This window comes from Chroicocephalus ridibundus, chromosome 5 (assembly GCF_963924245.1).
Source record: "Chroicocephalus ridibundus chromosome 5, bChrRid1.1, whole genome shotgun sequence".
Taxonomy (NCBI): Eukaryota; Metazoa; Chordata; class Aves; order Charadriiformes; family Laridae; genus Chroicocephalus; species Chroicocephalus ridibundus.
The window spans coordinates 29,680,607-29,704,021 of record NC_086288.1 but is presented as its reverse complement, the minus strand read 5'-3'; the positions used below and the strand labels follow the sequence as shown (position 1 = coordinate 29,704,021).

Below are 23,415 nucleotides of genomic sequence, written 5' to 3'. Positions count from 1 at the left end.
GACTGTGTATTTTTTGGTGATTCACATAAGAAGTCCCAGGCTTAAAATGCAGTATGACACAGAGACACTAGATATGAAGGAAAGTTTCCTAGTGAAGTGTGTTTCATGAAAGTTGTAGAAATTAAATAACGTAAAACAATATCTTTAAAATGAAAATGTAAGTATTCAAAACGCAAAGCATTACATTTAAAAGAAAAAGAGATGCCCAAGCAGCGTGAATAGCTGCTTTAATAATGCTGTACTCCTATTTCTGACACACATATAATCATTTAGATTCTGAAATTCATCTTCTCTGTGAATTACACTATACAAAGATGCTGGTTAAATACAATGTAACAGTGAGACACCACTATATTTAAAAAAAAAAAAAAAAAAGAAAAAAGGGGGAGGGGAGAGAGGAAAAATGGGCTTATTACAAAAGAATACAGTGAGCAGGGAAGCTGAAGATCACCAAAAGGATAAATTATAAATATATTAAAATTATTCAGGTGAAATAGTCCAGATTTCTAATCCTAGGACAGATGTCCTTCTGTTGGGAATATTCCCAAGAGTTGATTCTCCTTACCCTAGCATTTCTTTCTACATCCTGCTGCAAATTCTGCATCTGTTTCATTTTTCAAGCTTGTCATGTGAAAATACATAACCATAGTTTTCCACCAGGGTTCCTTCTAAGGCTCAGACCTCACTCCACTTGCATTACCTTCAAATCTCTTGGGAGATTTGTCGATATCATTTCCTTTTCCCCCCATTTCCAAATAGCTCTACAGGCAGCAAGTTGCAGTGCTGAAACTACTGCTACCAGTTGGGTTACTGCATGGACAAACTGTACATGGAGAAAAGGAGACACTGGTCTGGCTGAGGACAGCTCTGATCTAAAGACATACTTGTTGTTCCAGTTGTTTTCCCCAGTTGCAATGCTGTCCTGTAATTCTTCATGCATGTTTTCTATTTATCATTATTTTTATATATTTTAGTTGCATCCAAAACACCAAATCCATTATTAAATCCTCAATTCAGTAAGTACACAAATACAAAGACTTCTGCAGACAGAGAAACGTCTATGCCATCAGGAATAATTTTAGAAATAAGCAAGTTGCACTGATAAATATGGTCCCAGATTTGCATTTCATACTGCCATAATAGATTGTAAACAATTGCACAGCATCCAAGACATTCTGTACATTGAGAAAGGCAGCGTGTTGCAGTACTTACTGAAGCTGAATATTGGATTTCTAAACAGTGAAAAAAAGCCAGTGTTTTTGGGGGTTTTCTTCGTTTGTTTTAAACAAGATGATATTATAAATAAAAGCATTGTATTACAGCTGTGATTCAGGAGAAGTTCTGAGCTTTCACACCATGTAATATAAATACATTATATATTATAATTCTCCTCTCCAAAGGGGTGATTATTACAGATAAAATGCTTTGGAACACATAAAGTTGTCTTTACTCTAACTGCTTAGTATTTTCTGTTAACATCCGTAATGTGTGCATCTTTCTACCTTTTCTATCAATCCAAATATCTCTTGACAGGAGCTGGTTAAAAGCCGGCTTCACAAAGAATAACCATCTTCTGCTACAGAACATCATTACAGCAGACTTGGTCCTTTGGAAACAAATTCCATCAGCTATCTCAAGAAGCAGAACAGCAAAAGCTATGGGCCATGGATATATTTTTAGTAGTTCAAAAGTTCTAGTTATACTCTCTGCATTCAACCATGAATATGAAAGAAAAAATTGCAGGGCTTTTTGCTATTCTCTCATCACATAAGCATTGTTAGAAATTAACAATTTGCAATTATAAACCACAGAGTCTCTGATAAAAAGTACTGGACCTGGAGCCTATTTAGTAGAAAAAAAATGATTAGTGGTGTCCAAGATTATGGCAAGCAGACACGTCTCAAAATAAAGCTACTTAAAACAGCATAATCTGCACAGCCAGATGAATTTAATATGTGCTATCTGTTGTTTTCATTAGGAACTGGATCAGTGAACACATACTGCTGATATAAATATGGCACCACAGTAATCTCACCTGTAACACCTTCCTTTATTAATAAACTGATGGCATTTTTTCCACTTGGCGGCTGAGAATCTTTTTTCCAAGTTAAGTTCCATAGTCTTACAAACCAGGTAAAATATATTAAAAGGCGAGTTTAAAATATTACTGTATTTAGTAGGTTAGAATTTATTTTAAAAATTTTCTCATTATTATGTTAAAAACACCGTAATTCCAAAAGAAAAAGGAATCTATTCTGGCAAATGCAAACTGTTACTGAGTTTTATTACACGCAAAGAGGTTGAATAAGACTCACTAAAATATACCACAGAGGCTACACAAATATAATATTTAAGACTGTAGAAAGGTTGCATAGCACTGGTGGAAAGGGGCGTGAAGGCAGTCTTCTCTCATTTATAATACAATTAAGTAAAAAGCAAGTGTGAGGAAATCAATGTGTAATTCCAAACTAATTGCTATAAATTAGACGAAGGTCTAGCATCAGCAGTGGCAAAGAACTGGTAACTGGATACAAAGTTGTTCCCGATTCAAATGCAGTCAGGAAAAGTAGTTAATAGACATTAGCTTCCTCTTGACAGCTGTTCAGCAGCTTGTGGGAACTGAGAGCACAGTGTTCTTATTCCAGTTGCCAGTGAACAGCTGCCTGGCTCAGAAAAAAAGCAGCATCGCAAACTGACACTGAGGCAAATTCCGCACTGGCCAAAGCCATGTGGTTGCAGTTAGTATCACACCAGCCCTGAATTAATAAGGCCTCCTGAAGTTTCAGTGTTAGCCTCAGTTCAAGACCATGCTGGTACAGTCACATAACTTCTGGTTGGCATTAAAAGCAAGTTGTGCTTGCCCATGTCTGCCTGCAACATATACTGCAAGTGCAGAGATGGTACACGGGCCATTCTTGCCCTTCATCACCTTCCATCAAGAAATCGGTGAAGTATATAGAACATTTTGTTCATTAACCCTTCTATTAAATGCGCATCCCCAAAATAATGGATAGCTAAATCTGTCTGCTGTTAAATCTTGAAGTTACCAAACTCGGGCTTTAGTAAATAGAGCAGAATGGGCCTTTTCCTAGTAACTTCTTACCACTGGAGAAACTTAAATCTGAGAGCAAGACAAGAGACAGAAGGACAAAGACTCAAGCTTCCAGCTCCTTAGTGTTCTGGGCATGCAGTGGTATCGCTTCAAAGCCACCCAAAATCCCACCAGTGTTCAGAAGAAAAATTAATTGCCAAGACTGAGCTTGGATGTCAGATGAGTCTCTGCTACATTCACCAGCTGCAGGTTTGCCCAGCTGCAGCTTACATCAGCCTGTCTTTTACATGCACATTATGTGATCATTCACCCTATTCTCTATAGATTGCAATCAGAGCAGAATACCTGTGCTTAACATTCACATTGACCACCTCAAAAGAATAACCCAGACTCTAAAGCTGCAGAGAAAATAACTATCACCTATTTTCAAAGGAAAAATTGGATTTTGTCCCAGAATTGAAGCAAGCTGAATTCAATCTTGTTCACCAGGACAAAAAATTCTCTTTCACAAGCCTGTGCAAAAGCAAGAGGAGAGTAAGAGTTTCCCCTATTAAAGTAACACCAAAGCATCCTACAGCCTTTTTGTTTGAACTGTTGTGATTCTGAGGTGTTTTCTGGCACAAGAGCTTTATCAGCTTCCATAACAGCTTGCCCAGCCACAGGTCGGTTTGGGAATGTGATGACCCTCCACGGCAGTGTGAGAAGAACAGCTGGGCTTGAGCAACGCATACATTTCCTTGAATAATATATATTATTTGGCTGCAACTCTACAGCACTGCCAGAATTCATACTTTGCTGGGTGCGCATCCTGGACAATTAGAGTGAGATTTGCTGTCAGCCCTACATTTATTATTCTATTTTAGGAACTAAAAGGCTTATCCCTTCCTCCTTGCTTCATCAGTGGCTTTACACAGCCTGTGGCCAGTTTCTATGGAAACTATAAGGACAGGTGAAAATGTACGGATACCACGAAGAACTGCACTTCCAGCAGCAGTCAGGAAGGGGTCAAGGCAAGAGGACTTCATGGATATATACTTCTCAAAGCTTTTAGAATTTAGATCAGTACGCTGGGAATGAAGGGAAAAAAAAGAGTCAAAAGCTAAACAAAGTAATTACTAGAAGAAAGAAGAGACAAAATAAATTTGAAAACTCAGACCACAAAATTGAAAAAATTATTGGAGTAGTAAGGTGAAAAGATGTGAACTATCTCTAGGAACAATATTTGCACCAGCAAAGCCTTGCTCTACAAAAACACATACATACCGACATAAGAGAAAGATGTGCACAACTGGGTTTTTGTTAGGTTCTTCCCCTCTACTCACTACTGGATAAGTTTTTGTTTAAAAACAACACTAGTTATTAAACACAGAGGCTTCTACTAAAATCCCACTGGTAATACCCTTCCGGATATTTGATAGCATGCCAGCTGTATCGTGAGCTCAGAGGCAAGCAATGCAGGCATTTTAAACAGCAGGCACTACAGGCTCCAGAGCAGAATTCCCTAACCTGTCCCCCTCCTGCCACCCCCAGCCCCTCTAATACGCAGATAGTGCTTTAGCAGACTCCTTTTCCCATGGATGGGTCCCCCTACCACCTCATTTGTAAACACTGGACTTCTCATTCCCATTTGTAATTGTACAATGCCATTTGGTAACTCAATCCTTAAGTACAGGCAAAAGTTGCATTAGAAATTATTTTGTGTATTTTGGGGGGGAAAGTAACTGGAAAGAAACAGCAAGCCAGCACAACTTGCCTGTTTCACTGTGGACTAGGGCTTGTGATGCTCTAAAAGCTTTTGGTGTGCTCCAGCTAGCAGCCACACGCACATTTAATGGTAAAGGACTCTCTACTAGTACTAGCAGGGAAGTGGAAATAGCACTGAGGTGAATCCAGCAAAAGGCTGACATCATTCCTTTGAGCTCCTGGGTGTTGCCCTGCTCACACTTACTTCCATCCCTCCCCTTTGCCTAGAAAATAAAGTCTAAATCCTCCTTATGTCTTTCAGTTTAGCTCGGCTCTCTCCCAACCAAGCCATACTTCACTATTAATAAATATAGAAATAAAAATGTAATACACCGTGCATCTAACAGAACACTTGCCAAATAATATACTTTGCTATTCCACTAATATCTATACATAAAATACGTGCAAATACGTTATACCCTCCTTTCCACCTCTAGAAGTGGAAATTCTTCAGGGAATGGATTACTACAATACATTTGTGCAGTATCTAACACCTTGATCTTAGATAAGGTCCATATATGCTCCTAAAACACCTGCTTTATTTACAAAGATAAAGACACAGCAGTAACAGAATTTAAGATCTAACCCACATGCCTGAAGGCTGCTGATGAAAATAGAAAGGAATATTTTTTTTGCTTTAAACACCCTGTTATACAGACAGTTCAAGTGTAAAATCTGAGGAATGACTGATGACTCCAATCAGCACTTTCCAGTAGTAAAGATTGTTCCCAAAATGCTAAGCAACATCACGCACTTCTGTTGTTACTCTTGGAAAAATACATTATGTAAATATTTCCTCTGACATGACAGTAAACTTTTACAAATATTTTATGAATTATTAATGTTTTCTCCAAAATATGTATGTTTTGCAGAGTGTCTGATTTCATATGATAAAAGCTTTTCTGGATTTTTCCAATTTTGATCTTAAATCATACCTACAGTTACTGTATTTTTTTCACTTTAGTTTTCAGTAAAATGTATTCATTTCTACAGACGTATTCACAAAGATATCCAAGTTAGTTCTGCTTCATTGTATCAAAAAAAAAAAAACCACTAAGAAAATATAAAGTCTTTTCAAATTCAAGCACAAAAAGAGAGCAATTTTAAACATTGGGTAAAAAGGACAGGACACATTAATTCCTGGAATGTCTAAGCAATGACATATGCATTCGTGCCCACAATTTCTTCTTTTCTTCTCTATTTCTTGTTTACTTTTTCTGATTTATGGTTACTTTCCATGTCTAACTTGCCATGGACAACCACAGCTGCAACTAGCCTGTTCTGGAGTCCGTTTTCTTCTTGAATCAAGTTTCACTTCCTCCCACACATCCATTCACGGCACAGGATCCTGGGTAAAGACTTTTGAGTTTTTAAGCTATCTTATTCGATAAAGTAATTTGACTGTCTCTTCCATTTAGCTTTTAGGAAGGATGACTAGTCCATGCATTATCCTGAATGAAGTCCACAATTGCTTCCTAGTGCCTGCTCCCACGTAATGTGGTTTCCTCCTGTCTTGCAATTCTAGCCCATAACTACTAAATCAGTTAGCAAAGTACACACTGCTCTGAGTCATTTGGCCTTTTGCAAAACCTCTGGAAACTGAAAGGCTAGTGTATAAACCATGCATATTGTATCACAGTTCATTAAATGTTACTTACTGCTTGCCCTAAAGCCATAGAAGCCACCTGACAGGCATCCAATCGACTGTGTACAATATTTGTGCTAATGACCTCATACAGAATTTGCACAGACAGTTTTAGCTGCTGCATGACGTCAAGTGCCCAAAGGCTATTTCGGCTTTGACCTTATACACAGTGAATCAGGGAGCCCTCAGATCCTACAACACTTTCCAAATTCCTCCCCCACATGGCTCCTTCTCCAAATCACCAGAATGGATCTAGGCTTCCAGCACCTCCTCGTACAACCTCACATTATTGTCTCATCAGAGAAGTGACGGGAGCTTTCAGCCTGCTCCCAAATAGAAACGGAACTCTAGAGAAGAGGTTTTTCTAGGTTGACATGCATTCAGCAGAGCAACCATGGAATGAGAGCTCATAAGTCTGGCTTTGCCCAAGCTAATTTCTTGTCACATGCCTAAGTGGCATGCTCCTCGGGGCTCTATGCTGTATAAAAAAAAAAACTTTACACATCAGGTGCAGTGCAAACACATGTGGTCACCTTCGACCCAGTGCTGCAACCAGGCTAATAAGCTCTTTTTAACATTGGACTAAAAGGGTAACTTGATATTCATGCACCAGAGTTGCCTGGTAAGAGACAAGAGACCTGGGCAAGGCTTCAAGCTTTGGATCTTTGACAACTCCGCAACATTCTTCAGTCTCTATGTTGCGACCCTCAATACCTGAATTAGCCAAGTTTTTTCATTTGCAAAGTTATACTTGTTCTCTCCTGTCCTCAGAAGTTGAGAGCAGACTGCGTAAGAGATTATATTCTAGCATGCTGTTGACAGTTGAGCATGCCCATCAAAAGAAACAGTAGTTAACAGATTCATGTCCTTTTATTTCTCTATTGACTTGAGGAAAGCGCTAGAATGGCTGGTTTGTTGTTTTTTTTTTTTTTTAACCTACTTAGAATTAAATATTTGTAATTCAGAACCCCAAGTGCAATGAAGAATTCAGTCAACAGAACACCTTAGGCACTGTTGTAACATTTTGGATTCCTTCTGGATAGATTTCCAGCTATTTTATAAATTACTCTACTAGCCCAGGTATCAAACACCACTGACTGTCAGACTCTCTCAAGCAAGGCCACATCACATCAGTATTCATACAGACAAAGCACTCTCCTTTAGTATTCTCACTAGCAGTTGTTTTGTCTTCTGCTGCGGCTTTTCATCTTTAGCCTTAAATTCCAACGAACAAGAAATTGGCATGCTACCAATCTATTCTAGAATGCCTCAAGGGCTTTTGGCTATGTAAGGAACAAATATCATCTCATACCTTTAACAGTTCAGATCAAATTTCTTTTTTCTTTCTAGTGCTCTAGTGTCCCTTGGCCAACTGAGATGGATGGGTAGTTCTAAGGTGCATATTACAGATTCGTTTAAGCTTTGGATGATGAGATTTCTTTTCCTGCAGGTAAATTCTGCAGCACCCTCAGACGCGGGTCACTTAAGCTGTCTACTGAAATCCTTCTTTTTGTCCATTACAGTCAAATAATCATCACAAGGAGTTTTCTCTTCAAAGATAACATCATTTAAACTGAGGCAATCCAATTTCTTGCCTCTGCCTTCTGCAGATTATGAATAGGGTGTAAAATATCCTTTCTTACCTTTGGATGTTCAAAACATCCTACCCGGAAAGCTAGTTCATACTACAGCCTGAAAATCTTTTTCTTTCTTTGCAAGCTAATTATTTAGTTCCTTCACTACCTACAGCATCTTATCTCAGCATTTTCCAAGTTGGCCGATAGTTTCCATGTCTCCTTCATTTCCTGGAAAACTTTCTGGGTCATGACAGCCAGGTCACCGAGCACCTCAATCTGTCTGCTGCTACAGAGAGCTCTGATTTGGCTTCTACATTGATTCAGATACCTTCAACCACATGGCTAACAGTTTTTATCTCCTCTGACAAATCATCTCCTAGTGCCTTCTGGGAGACCTCCCATGTTATCTTCATTCATTTTGCAAAATCTCTAGTTCTCGTATCCTTTTTCTTTGACTTCTTTTAACATCTTTTTGTTGCCTCTCAGTGCTCCCAGCACCTCTGTAACAGTTCTGTTTGAGCTTACTGGGAATATCACCTTAGAAATTTCCTGCCCGGAAGCTTTCTCACTTTGACACATGCATGTCAAGATTTAGCCAACATCTAATAGAGAAAATGATAGGGTCTATGTAGGTTGAATGCCTTGTATAGCACTTTTATTGTTCCATGTACTACAGCCCTTAAAGGTTAATGAAGAACAGGAACAGGGTTAGCAATGTCCACTATTATCCAAGTGTTAGGTGCCTATCTTCTGTCTGTCATGAACATGCACCTGAGCTAGCTGTGGACTGCCTCAGCAGGCCAAAGTAATAGCCCAAAGTTACTACGATACATCCATACCTTCTTCTGGTAGCTGAGAAATGTAAGAGTCATCACTCCCGGTGAGACCTCACCTGGAGTACTGCATCCAGCTTTGGAGTACTGCATCCAGCTTTGGAGTACTGCATCCAGCTTTGGAGTACTGCATCCAGCTTTGGAGTACTGCATCCAGCTTTGGAGTACTGCATCCAGCTTTGGAGTACTGCATCCAGCTTTGGAGTACTGCATCCAGCTTTGGAGTACTGCATCCAGCTTTGGAGTACTGCATCCAGCTTTGGAGTATTCAGCACAAGAAGGACATGGACCTGTTGGAGACAGTCCAAAGGAGGGCCACAAAGATGATCAAAGGCCTGGAGCATCTCTCCTATGAAGACAGGGTGAGAAAGTTGGGGCTGTTCAGCCTGGAGAAGAGAAGGTTTCAGAGAGACCTTTTAGCAGCCTTCCAATATCTGAAGGGCGCCTAGAAGAAAGCTGGAGAAGAACTTTTTACAAGGGCATGTACTGATAGGATGAGGGGTAATGACTTCAAACTGGAAGAGGGGAGACATATAGATATTAGGAAGAATTTCTTCACTATGAGGGTGCTGAGACACTGGAACAGGTCGCCCAGGGAAGTTGTAGGTGCCCCTGGAAATGTTCAAGGCCAGGCTAGATAGGGCCTTGAGCATCCTGGTCTAGTGAGAGGTGTCCCTGCCCATGGCAGGGGGGTTGGAACTAGATGATCTTTAGGGCCCCTTCCAAGCCAAACCATTCTATGATTCAATGATTACACGAGCTCCGCATCATGCCTACACTGTGATGCTACTGTCTTAAGGCACCTGTAGGGCTGCTTCATGCATCCTGTCTGGCACAAAGCTGTGTCTACTCATCTGCAGAGCAGCATTTCTGTTTTGTGTCAGATAAATCTTAAAAATAAAAAAATAAAAAAAAAAATCAAGCAAACAAAAAACCCCTCAAGACCCCACACACCACAACCACACAACACTGAAGTGACAGCATGCCCAGATAGGAATGAGAACTGCGCTAGTCCAAGGACTAGCTCTTGTCCAGATAAGTCTGGAACAGTGCCACAAAATATTATTACATGTTGGAAGATACTAATTGAATTCTAGTTGTTCATTAGTCCTATAATACTAAAAACTCCAAGCCACTCAAAAACTGAGGATCTCACCTTTCTGATGTTGATAGCTGCTTCTAAAATTGGCATGGATTGAACAACCAAGGTTTCAAATAAACTGATGTGTTTGCTAACTGGCATCTATACCCAACAGTACAGATAGATACAATTTAGGTATTACCAAACTGGGAAACAAAGCTTTAAACTGGCTTAAAGTTAGGGACTGATTAAAAAAAAAAAAAAAAAAAAAAAAATCAATAAACTTCCACCTTTTGTAACACAGCTAGTCATGCTCACAAGCGCATCCATCCCCACCTTAAAACCAGTCAGGTACTTCAACTGTTCAGAAGGTTGTTCCAGAATCTTATTTTTCTTTTAATTAAATAGCTGCTGCTTCTTCAGTCCTGCCAAAATTAATTAATGAACAGGCTACACTCTTATGTCCATATGCCATACCTGGTTTAATTCTATTTTTCTCCCTCTCTGATTTCTATCTCACATCAGTATAATCATAGAGAACAAACATGTGGTCTTTCAGCCTGCATTTTCAGGCTACACAGCAGGTCATGCTCCACTTTTAAAATATGTACTCCATTTTCCTGTAAGGCAAATTTGAATTTGCCTTCACCGAACATGGGTAATCATAATTATTTAGAGATCCTAAATAAGATCTAACCAACAAGAGTCATCTTACAGCTTGAAATTTCATGTTGGAAACAGATCAAGAGACCTACGAGTTGCTAAAGAGTAGATATTATTAATGATGTGTATATTTGACCACCTAGCAGGAGAAGCCCTGGATTAATGCACATGTCCCTCTTACTTGACGTTTCTTAAACCCCACGCTGTTTATTGCAAAAGAAAAAAGCATATCCTTGATTACAGGCTAGATTGAAAGAAGTGCAAAACCCAGCCCATATTTATTCCCTTGTTTCGCTAAAATAGCAAGACTGAAAAGATTAAATTAGTTGTTCTTTTCTACTTTCTGCTCATTTTGCCCTTTGTTGCTAATGGATCAGTTTTATGCAAGTAGGCTCAGGAAGAATTTCATGCTGCATTTTGAAATCATTTCCCCCCCCCCCTTTTTTTTTAGTTATGTTTATTTACACTTGTTTTTCATTTCTGGCTTGTCCACACAGATTTTCTGCCACTTTAACTAAGGACCAGCTGCAGCAAAAGAGATAGAATCCTCCTGTCTGTGTGTTTTTGTACTTATGCCAGGTCAACATCCAGTTCTAAAGCCCTTAATCAAAATTAATATTGGCAGAAAACTTACACTGAACTAGTAAATAATAAACTGTACTTAGTACTGACACAACCAAACTGCTACACGTTTGTTTAGCTTGTGACCACTGTTCATACCAGGACAAATACTCAATTTCAGCAATTACCTCCCAAATATTCTGAAAATTGTCTTCATCATCATTAGTACCAGAGGGCTTGGTACTTTTTAGATCATTTTCCTTCTATAGTATTCAAAGCATTTCCTCAATGCTGTCTGAGGGCTGCAGTTACATTTTGCCTGTGCCTAAAACCTCATGCCCAGTCCATTTAATTTCTCTGGCAGTCTCCCATGAGGAATAAGTCTATTTCCCTCACTGAGCTCATTAGTATCTATTCCTGCTCCAGCAGGTAGTTCTCAGACTTCCAGGGTCTTTTACTTGAAAGACTATTTTATTGGCCACTGTATACGAAGAAAAGGATTATTATGAATAAAAGATTAAAGGAAATCAGTGGCTATTGACTATTAAATAAAAGTAATAACAGCATTGACAGCAAAACTTTGTAGTGCAGATCTGACCTAAATGACTACTTGAAACAAATTCCAGAAAGAAAAACGAGTTTACATACTAAGATGAAATTGATATAGTTAAACAATACCTATTTTACTTATACACTGATGTCTGCATAAAGGTGATTTCTACTGATAGCTATACATGTTTAAAGTATATCTTCCCCATAAAATTGCTTCCACACTAGGGATTTTATCAATATGCCAGTTAGATATTAAAAAAAATAAATAAAAATAATCTCTCTATTTACTAGACCAGAGTAACTACTCACAGCACCACACAACGTTAGGATCTGTTTGAGTGAGATATAACTTAAATGAAGCACCCAGAAGGACCAGGACAAACCCCCTTTCCCTCAGCTACAGAACACTTTATATTTTCCAAGATTTAATCACACTTTGATAGTAATTGTGTCTATGACCAGAAAAATAACAAAATTTCTCTTAAGAGATACATTTGCATCTCAATATATGTTCTCAATAACACTTAAGCCTTTAGTGAGTTTTCATAATTGAGGTAAAATTCTATTTATGTCTCAAAAGCATGGCATACTCTTGCATTTAAGTGTTTGTTAGATAGTGTAATATATACAACTCTGTCTCTGAATTGTAAAGCATTACAGAATAATCTCACAGAGGAAGGGAAAATTCAGATGCTGATTATAGGAATGGTACTAATTCGTATAGGAAGAAGAATGACTCATCTTTTGTGAAAAATTATCTGAATGCACTTAGCCAATACTGGCTTCATATCTGTCAGGCTTAAAGTATTTCTGGGAATCTGAAGAGCCTGACATTCCTGTCAGCTCCAACAACATGTACCCTTAATTAAGATATGCATACATACATTGATGAAACATCATTCCTGTCAACTGATCTGAGGGCTTGTCTGCAGCAGGAATCTATTCTGGAACATGCACGGGTGTGAATGTAACCTGTCCACACTGGGAGCTTGCATTGAACTGGTATTCTGTGGTAGCTGTTTTATCATATTTCCCCTTTAGCCAAGGGCAAATACAAAACTGATCAGTATTTTGCTGGGTTTTATGAACTTGTAGTCGTATTTCACATCTTGTTTATGTCCAACTCTCAATTTCAATACGATACTTTATGTGGTACATCCAGAAAGAATACAGCACTTGCATAAAAAGCAAAGACAAAAATCATACGTTCCAACTAATTAAAAGATTTGATAGATTTAGAACACTAATAGAAGCACATATGTTTAATTGAAAACACATACTACCTGCAAGCTTCTTTTTAAGTTAATACCACAGAAGTACAAAAATCACTAAATGAGTTATTGAAATCAAACATTGGGAATTTTTACTATTTTTTTTTTTTTATATACAAAAGATTTGCTGAATCTGTTGCTGGATAGGTAGGAAAACTCACATGCTGCGAATATTTGAAAGGAGGTCATTCCTGAGACAGCTTGCAGGCTAGCCTCCCATACATCTTCTACAACCATTTATCTTAGATAGTTCCAAAAATACATCAATTACAGAAGAAAAAATCTGGTGTGTGTTTCCTGGAATATTTCTTATTTGTTAAACTCTGAGAAAAGGAACATGAAAGATAATAATTTGATAACCTGAACCTATAGGTCTGGATTTTCCTCCTCAAAAGAAAATTAAATGCAAATAGTGTACTGTGTACATCCCTCCCAGCCTGTATACTTCTACCTATGGTGCGTGTTCCCCCTGAAATAGAAGCAGACAGCATAAAATTCCTGGAACGCAGTCTGTCTGTTCTTTTTTCTTTACGATTATTTTCTTGCACTGTCTGTGATGTGATGCAAATGACAGTCTCAGTTTCAATCTGGAATTTCACTTTGGAAAGCCCAAGCATGACAAGTTAATTCTATTATACAGAACGTCTTCTAAACAGTTTGCAGAACTATGCTAACCGCTCTAAAATAACATCTTTGATGTGTACCTTCACATGGCAACCGGGCAGTAGCCACCCCTTGCAAGGGGATCACATTCAAGACCACCAAGAGCAGTAGAACTAAACAGATACATGCAAGAGAAATAATTTTGATGAGTTATAGAAGGTAAAATTTAGAATGATAAACACTTGGCCATCCCTGTCTCCACACTACATAGTGGAACAGCACAAGTTCTCTACAGATTTCAGTGGTTAAGAATCATTTCTTTGCCTCAGACTTGCTCGTCACTGTTTTGGTCATGACTTTTTCCTATAGCTAACATGCCCTACAGAAATTTAAGGCTACATGATGGAAAATGGTCACATTTCTTACGAAACAGTTTATACAGATGAAACTACCATAATTCAACATCTGCACTGAAGAACAGGAGGTTCATCAGTAAGCCTAAGGAACAGGTTTACAAGTTCAAAGGCAAAGTAATCACAAAGAACAAGACAGCAGTTGTTCTATAATACACGTACCCACATGCCTCATTGTAAGGGCCCCATCACTTAGCAATTACAAGTTTGAATCTTCAGTAATGAATTTAAAGCACTTCTACATGAAATCCAACAGCAAATCTGTGTGTCCACTCTAACCTGAGCACATTGGTTAAACCACGTAGGATCACATACAACAGCTGTACCAAAGATTTATTAAAAAAAAATTTTTTAAAGTGATTTAAATTAGGAGCTTGGCGGGGGGGGGGACGACAGGACGACAGACAAGGGAAGTAAAGCAGGAGCTGATGATTCTGAACAGCATGTAAGCTAAGTAAATTACTGCCTTTTCCTCATAATCTCAAGATAACACCCCCTACTTCAAGGTACAGACAAGTTCCTTTTAAACAGGACTAAAAGGAGATATGCAGCTTCTGGTCGCAGGGCTTGGCAACTGTGAGTAAAGTCAAATGTTACAGGGGAGGAGTCTGCAATGGGGCAGGACAAAAGAGATAGCTGGAAACATGGGAGTGTCAATAAGAGAAAATTTATAGTTTAATGTATTTCAATTTGGCATTTTATACTGAAATTATAATGTATACACTTTCAGTTTCCTCCTCTAACATTCTAAAAATCAACAAGCAATTGTAACATGTTATAAATGATAATAAAAATATTTTAATAAAGCTTTTTTTTAAGATCAGATTTTGTACACTTATGGTTAGATCCTTGCAATCAGGCCTTTTGAAGGATAAACCAAAATATAATATTTTCTTCTTGTCCAAAACCACCCCATAAAACATACCCTCTGTGTAAATAAAAGGTAAGCTCACTGAGTTTACAATGAAGCAAATTAAAGCAAACGTGAAAGAGCAGATTCAATTTTATTCTTAGGAACATCATATCTACTGGGATTATATCCTTTGATTTAATTGGAATTGTATCATTTTCACTGAAGTAAGAACAATGAAGAGTGTGGCTAATTATCTTTTGATTTTTTCTATTTTTATGGTGATGTCTTGTAAACCCAAAAAAAAAAAATCAATATCTGTAAACCTGGAAAAGATTAGAAGGGTTCATTCTCCTTCCAGACAAGATAATCCTGAGTCAGTAGAAACGCATGAAAAGTTACAGTAGGTTATAAGGAGTCCACGAAAGGGTTACTTGAGCTCATTTCCAATATAGAAAACGATCATTTTTCACATCACTGGCCAATTAAATGAGTTCAAACAAGCCTCTCATATCCTGGGGCAATGCAAATTCATAAGGAAAAAAAAATAGCACTCAGTCTTAGAAATCCAAAGTAGGAGATCAAAAGAAAACACATAACAATACCACAATGCAAATGAGCTTTTGCCTGGGAAATAAAAAGCTCTACAAAAATGTCCACAACAGCAGAATTCCTAGAGCTCAGAGTTTTATAAAGCCAGTTAGCAGGGCTTGACTCATCATTTTTTGCTGACAACAGAAGCCTGACCCTTAGGAAGATATTTGTGCTGTTGCCAAGGCAGCCCCAGCTCCCCAAAGTTTAAAGCTTTGGAAATGTTTAATTTCTGCTAAATATTGTATCTGAATTTTTTTTGTTCATTTTGAAGTGATTATATCCTACCTGCCCTGCACAACACAAATTTTCCCATTAAAGTAACAAGCCTGAGGAACAGTAGAATTTTTCAGCCTGAAATAGAAAACTGGGTCCAGAAGCCTACAAGGAACCATAGTGCAGCATCCCCTTATTTTAGGCCCTCTCTCTGACAAGTAAACATCACCCATCTTAATAATGCTTCTAATTTGGTAGAGTAAGATATCTGGGGAAAGTGGATCAAATATTGCAGTAAAACTCTGAAGCAGAAATTACAGTTGTTGAAGACTCCAGTTATTTATGTTTGTTCCCTCCTGTAAAAATCACCCATGGACTTCTTATTTTCAAGCCTTCCAGTTTATCAGGGTAATATGCTATCAAACACCGATCATTAAGTTTTCCCTTCCAAACAGTCCATTCACTAGTTACTGTTTGCTTTCGCTTCCAGATATTTTATGTAGATAAGCCATTTGTAATGCTGAATTTTGACAGCATTGGATCCCAGAGGCATCTGTGAATTATTAACCGGTATGGGGCCTAGGAGGCTCAGCTTAGACTTTGGTGTGCATTGATGCTGTCAGAACACACAGCTGCTTAGATTAAGCCATGGGTCTTGTTGTTAGTCCAAGGGGAGAGGCAAAGGTCATCTGGAGTTAGAAAAGTGCACAGAAACAGGGAAGAGGCTTCCCCACAAAATGCATAGCCCTACAGAATCTCTCTGGAGAAAGTGAACAAGGAAAAGTACAATATATAGGCGACAGTGCCGGGGGGGGTAAGGGGAGGAAGAAAAAACCCACACCACACACAAAAAAAAAAAAAAAAAAAAATCAAAAAAAAAAACCCAAAAAAGAAGTTGTCTTGCTCCATACCAATGTAGAAATAGCTCTAAATGAATAATTTTAAGCAAGTCTTTTGCATTAGAGGAGTTGCCAGATTTTTCAGACCTACGTATCTGCATAATTTGCAGGTACAAAGCATACAGATTCGCACATACTTCATAGTACATGTGAATTACACTTCCAAGTCTACCATTTTCATAACATTTTCATGAATACACAGGTGTAACCATACGCCCAGCTCCAGCTAATCCCTGAACTATTCTTGGCACATCACCAAGCAGCAGCGACTATAATGAATGGCAATAGCAAAGGAACGATAGCCTTATCTTTCTGGCAAGAGTTCTGAAAGCTCCACAAGAAACTCATCATCACTAATGCAAACCCAAGAAAAGAGGGAAATGTGCTCTCACTAAGCAGCATTCTCACTGGGGCCTCTGTTTAGGATAACGTTTGCAGGAGCTTAGAAAACTTCCTATAATAAAACAGACCGTAAAGATTCATGCAGGACAAATGTATCAAAGCAAACGGCCATTTTAACCATGCTAGTTCATGACTATTTATTATTTTTTTTAATTTTCTCCTGCTAATTGTTTGTTTATTAATTTGGTTTGTGAAGACAAGAGTTTTGGGGACTGTTACTTGAGAATACCAGAGATCTTTAACTGATTTAAAACGTTTTTAAATGTAAAGCTTGGGTAGTTACCAGTTTCATACACAAAGAAAAAGGACCATATTGTGTCTAGCCTCAAATGCAACATCAGAAATCAAAATTCAGTAATACAAAGCAGCATTGAGATTACTTGAAACCTCTTAAGCATCCCTGCAGTGCTTGCCATCAGGAAGTGCAAGAAGCACAGCTGTGGTCAGCCCTGCAGCAAGCAGTTTAAGACTTCAAAGCTAATTTTTCAAAGGCCTCTTAGTTCATTGTTGGCCCACAAGAGACAACTGAGTTTTGGGTTCAATTCCACAGGTCCTTATCACTAAAAAATACTGAGATTTAGGTACATACGTGGGTGTCCCTGAACACAAGCTAATGTCAAGTGAGAGACACTTTTTATACAGAAACTATCAAGAGACAAACTACAGTACCATTTGGGGTGACAGAGTGGTCAGGGACACAACATAGAGGTAGGAAAGGCATAGTAGAATGTACTGGAAAACTGCCATTTAAATCAGAAATGTCTTTATAAGGCTAAAGAAAACATACCTCTTTTAAAACTTTCATTTTAAATCCTCCTTCTGTATATGCTCTCCCTCCCATCATCTCTCCCTCAGCTTCAATTTGCGCCCTATGTGTGGTTGATGGGCTGTATTTCTTCTTACAGATTGCAAGTCCTCTGCTGCTGCAGCCCTCCTCACCATGTCAAAAACCATTCTGAGTGCACCACGTCAGCACTGCAGGCTCCAGCTCCTACCTTCCCCATTCTCCCCCAAGGGAAATCACTCTTAAGAGCAACCTCCATTGCCTGAAGTTCAAGATACCTGGGTAATTACCTTTGTTGTAATTTCCGCCCCCACTTGCGCTGCTACAGATAAAGTTTCCAGACACGACAAGTACCTGCAAGGTCTCACAGTTTGTCACAATGCCTGACAGGCTAAATTAACTAAAAATATGCTAAGGTACTTATGCAGCACTAAAATAGGGCAACTTAAAATCAGCTTTAAGCTTCAAAATTGGAAAGCCTGAGAAGTAAAACCAGTATATTAATACCCATTATTAGGAAAAGTGTGGACTTAGCAGTTTTTAGAAAGAGCTATGACTGAACACAAGTGTATGTCCTACTCGTATAATACATAGGCTGCGTGTAAATGGTCATGCTCAGCACGCTCGGGAATGGTCCCAGACATTGGGAGCACACCTGTACAGTTGCTGGAAAATGAGGTCCGAGTTCCACACAAGGACTCAGAATATGAGTCTGTCACAGATTCAAGTCTGTCCCACAATATTCTTCACAGTAAGGAAAAGAACGGTGAAACTTTCCATTCTTGCACTTCCTTGTGTTATGCCAATTTTGAGGCTTCCATACAATGAGGAATAACCCAGACTTCAGCCTAAAATACTGATGAAAATAATCCTTAAATGATTAAACAGTCTGGATTTAATTTATTTTTATTTTACATTTTATTTTCTTTTTGGTAGCTTGTTCAGTAGATAAAGAAAACATGGAAATATTAAAGGATCTCTGCATTTGTAATTGCACTGGCATTCAATTCCACCTATGATCTGACCCTCTCTTGCCACTGCTATAGCTTGGGCATCTTCTAGCTTAGCAGCTTTTCCTACATGCGAGAACACTACTGCTGACCACAAATCTTTTCCATCGTGCAATATAAACATCAGGTGTTGGGTTTTTTTCAGTCTCTATTGCCTTCTTTTCTCCTGATGCATCAGATATCAGCTTTCCATCACTATTTGGAGTATAACAGATAGTAATCTTATTTCTTTATCTCAAGTGTAATTTCACAATACAAGTGTAAACTCTTCATAGTCCTATCATATTTTCTTACTCCTTAGTCCCTTCATGGTCTGACTGCTGCAACTGCTATCAAGCTGCTGTCACGTACCTGGCATCCTCATCCATCAAGTCCAACCACCCTCAATCAAGTATCATTTTAAAGACTGCAGGCTACACAACACCTTTTCTCTTTCACATTCATCAACAATCCCGATGCCCTATATTATTCATCTGCCTGTTGTATTGAAATCTCAATCTTTCTCAAGGGAGAGAAGTCTTATGTATAACCTGAGGAGCTTGGAGGCAAACGAACCTGTCCCCAAAGGCAAGATTTTTTTTTTTTTTTTTGAACAATATTTTCGTATCTCCATTCCCACTGGGGAAAGTAAATAAATTTGTTTGGGCCTGGAATATCACTATGTTTGGTTTTTTAGATGGACCAAACCTTACAGAGGCAAACAATAAGAAGCTGGGAACCCAGCTCAATTAAGTTGTTTCAGTAATATTTTTCAGGAGACAGTTAAAATTAGCACATTTCATAATTTTTGAGCTCTCCTGCTACTATATGTAGATCAATGCCCTTTTTTGGGGAAAAGGAAAGCACATGAAGCAAGGAGAAACCGACACAAATATTTTGAGATACCAAACCTTCTGTGGATGCAAATCCCAAGAAATCTGAAGAAACAAACATTTAGATTTAACTTATCAAGTAGTTACAGAGTTAAATGCCTTGACATCCTGAGGGTAGCTCTTGTGGGCATTTGAATGCCTCAGAATTAACTTTCTGAAATTCTCAGCCTCAGTGAAGAGGCAAGCTTGCCAAGAGCTTGCTACAATATTCAGAGAAGATAACAGCCTCGCTAGTTTTGGAAGACACCCTCTTTCACTAGAATTGCTACAACTTATTCTTGATGCCACAATGGATGTGGTTTTTACTGGTAACGTCATCATCACTACCTAGATTTCAATGATCTAGGCAAAAAAAAAAAAAAAGAGATAAAAAGAAAGATAAAAAGAATGCAAAATTCACAACTAAAAAAAATTGAAAGAGACGCTTGCTGATCCCTTCATAAACACCAGCATCTTCATTGCCTGAAGCAGCACTTACAGTTAATTGCCCCATCACGCACCTTATACACACACAGACACACACCCTGCCTTTGCTTTTGCTGCACTTTTACAGCCTAAGCTGCTATTCCACCTCAACCTCCTGAACTGCACGGTAAAAGGAAATACAAGGAAAAGAATCTTGAGAGAGCTCAGATCAGAACGGAGTTCAACATCTGTGAAAATTCAGTTTTCTTCTCATATTTGCCCAAGCACATGCTTTCAGCTACAGAAATCACAGTTGTTATTACAGGTTGTTTCTTGCTGTATCTCAAATACAGTATAAGAGCTTGCCTACAAAAAATGACGAAATTAATTACTTCAAATCACCAGGTTATGCCTGGAGCTGCCTGGTTGCAAAGCGGGTTTTACCTCTACGACCCAAGACAACAGGGTGCAGCTAATTACTTTGTGCAATGCAGTTAGAGAAATATGGGTTGCAGTACCTCATGGGGTAGAAAGGAAAAAAGGGGAAAAAAAAAAAAAAAAAAACAACAGAGGGACATGCAGCAAAATGATGCATTCAGCAGGAATGTGAAGACTGTAACATATTTGTGAAAATGTCAAATTCTATAATATTGAAAAATTAAAGCCTACGGATTTTGTCTATGATATTCAGTTATTATTTCAGACTTCTACAGATGCAAAAAGACCTTTTTTCTCAGTTCATGGTGGATTTATGTTTTTAAGATATCCCAGAAATATCTATGCATATATATAGACATATACATATTAAATATATGTGAAGATATAGATATGTACATATTTAGTGAACGTTCTGTTTCTGAAATTCATTGAAACCTATAGCCAGTTTTACTGTTAAGGAACCACAAAACATACAGCGTCCTGCATGTATACACAGTAAAGAATTTTTGCTACCTTAAGATATAGCCTGAATTCCTGTACTAAAGAACCAAAAATTAAATAAACCACAGAGTTCATATTTCACCTGCTTGAACTAAAGACAGGCTTTAAAAGGACACAGTCCGTGCAGCTAGATATTCCCTTCTCCAGATTAATGTAACACTAGCATGTTGTGGGCAATAAGTGGCAAGACAGTGCCTCAGAGTTGCAAATTCCTCTGAAGACAGTCATCTGCCTATTACCTTATTGTTAACTTTAGTCAGAATTAGTTCAGTTGTCAAGTGTAGCAAAATTATTTCCTGATGGGGAGGTAGCAAATGGAGGCAAAATAAAGAAAGAGTTAAAGGGCACTAGGGAAGCTCAATCTCACTGGATTGCAATGTTCAAAAAGGGCAGAAAGATTTAAATAAGAAAGGCTGACGTACACATATCTTATTTAAATTCTGAGAGATTACTAATGTTATTAAAGCACTGCAGTATTGAACCTGGCACTGAGAGATATACCGTGTGTTAAAGCCTAGTGGGGTTTTTTTGGACTTTTTTTTTGGCTATTTGATTCTATCAGAATACATGCAATGAACAATGGATTGATTCTCATCCATCAGTTGTTGGAAGACTATCATCATGGGCATACAATCACAGACCAAAGTAATTTGCCTTTATCACCTAGAAAGTATAAAAGGTGGGATTTCAAACCAGTCTTTTTTGTAACTCTACCCTAAAATGTCCTTTCCCATATAGTAATCTTTTAGTTTATGCATCACTAACAGTTGAACACAGTGGCCTTACTTAGCTACAGCTTTGCTCTAGCAATTATTATTGCTTAGGTAGAATTCAAATTCTCTCCATCAGTACTATCAAGCCAGAAGCTATGGGGCTTAATTTTCTTTGCACCAAAATAGAGAAACTGATGGAAGCAGAAAAATAAATAGGACATAATAGTTTCACTAGAGTAACACTATTTTTGTAGTAATAAGTTATAACATTTAAGTATAAAATGCTTCATAACACGTAAATAGAATACACTGTAGCAAACTCTGCCACAGATGCATGCACTTCACTAAGTCCAAAAACACGCGACTTACACAAATGAAGATATACTAAAGACATACAATTAAAGAGCACTGTATAATTGCTTTGTACATCTAACAACTCCAAAATAAACCTTTACCCGAGAACACAATTATCTATTAGCACTTACTCAGAAATAGCAGTCTGAATCAATAAAAAAGTTTTTTTTCCCCAATTTATTTCACATCCCTCTAACTTAAGTAGGAAAAAGACTAAAATAGCCATCCAATAATGGGAAGAATATACTTACAGCACAGCTAGAGATGTCTACAGACAAAACCCCTTCTTGGTGAATATCTTAACCTCTTTCATTTTATGGTATCTACATCAGCCAAAAAAAGCAGAGTTCTCACCTGCCTTTATAGGATATAAACCAGAAAGCTAGTTCATCCTTTTCTACTTTTTTTTCCCAGCCCTCTCAGCTGTCTTGAATCACTTCCTTAAGCATAATGCCATCAGGGGACAATAGGTCACCTGTGTATCACAAGCCAATAAATTTAACCTAGATATTCTGTAGATTAGTCTGACTTTACTCACCTGAACCCTAATGGGATTTAGCCAAACTCGACTGTGAGGAAAGGGAACCACCAAATTCTCATGCCCAAGACAGCTGCGTGACTGGATTCTGTTTAGGCAAGATCTACAGAGAGAGTCTGGCTGGCAAACCGCCTCTCGTAGTGAAGGGGAAGGCAAATATAGGCAAGGTCCCTACCAACCTCACCTGGAATCAAAGTCTTTCTCAAGCCTAGATATTGTAACTAGGTCACCTGAGTAGATTTTATACACGCAAAATAATCTTGGAGCAATTTTTCCCTCCAGTTGCTCTCCTATCTCTTCTTGAGGGACTGTAGGAAAGCTATAATAAATACAAAACCCTAGCAAGCAAACAAAAAATAATACAACTGCCCAGTTACGTTAGAGGGGAAAAAGGAAGAAATTCCTTCCTGACTACACAGGAAACCTCCTTCAGCTCTAAAAAGTAAGTCTAGTCTGTAGCCACTGTCTTCATATGTTATGAATGTACCAAGCATCGTATGCAATTTTTACTCTCCCCTATACCCAGGAAGAAAGCGGGAGATACTGGTCATTCAAAAAGTCCCAAATTTTCACTCCAGAAAGGATTACTGCAATCTTTTAGTATGACACGCAATGCATACAGACTCACACATAACACACACAAATTTTTCCTTCAGACAGATTAAAGCTTTGCTTTTTGAAAGTTTGGGATTAAGAGACAAAAACACCATGAATTTCTCAGATTTCACTTTCCCAGATCAGCCATTCTGGTATTTAAATTGCACTCACAGCTAGAAAGTTCTATCTTATGTCAAGGCTGGAGTTTTCTAATTCCAACTTCCAGCACTTAACAGAAAGGCTTTATCATG

General features: G+C 38.2%; 1 long non-coding RNA gene across 2 annotated transcripts in view; it reads right to left on the bottom strand.

Annotated features, from left to right (window-relative positions):
• The window catches only part of LOC134516249 (uncharacterized), a 61,833-nt gene extending 52,101 nt beyond the window's left edge, over positions 1–9,732 (bottom strand). For both annotated transcript variants that reach the window (XR_010071262.1, XR_010071261.1), the window contains exon 1: positions 8,910–9,732. This is a non-coding gene — a long non-coding RNA (uncharacterized LOC134516249). The remainder of the gene's footprint in view (positions 1–8,909) is intronic.
• Between the last annotated feature and the right edge of the window lie 13,683 nt (positions 9,733–23,415).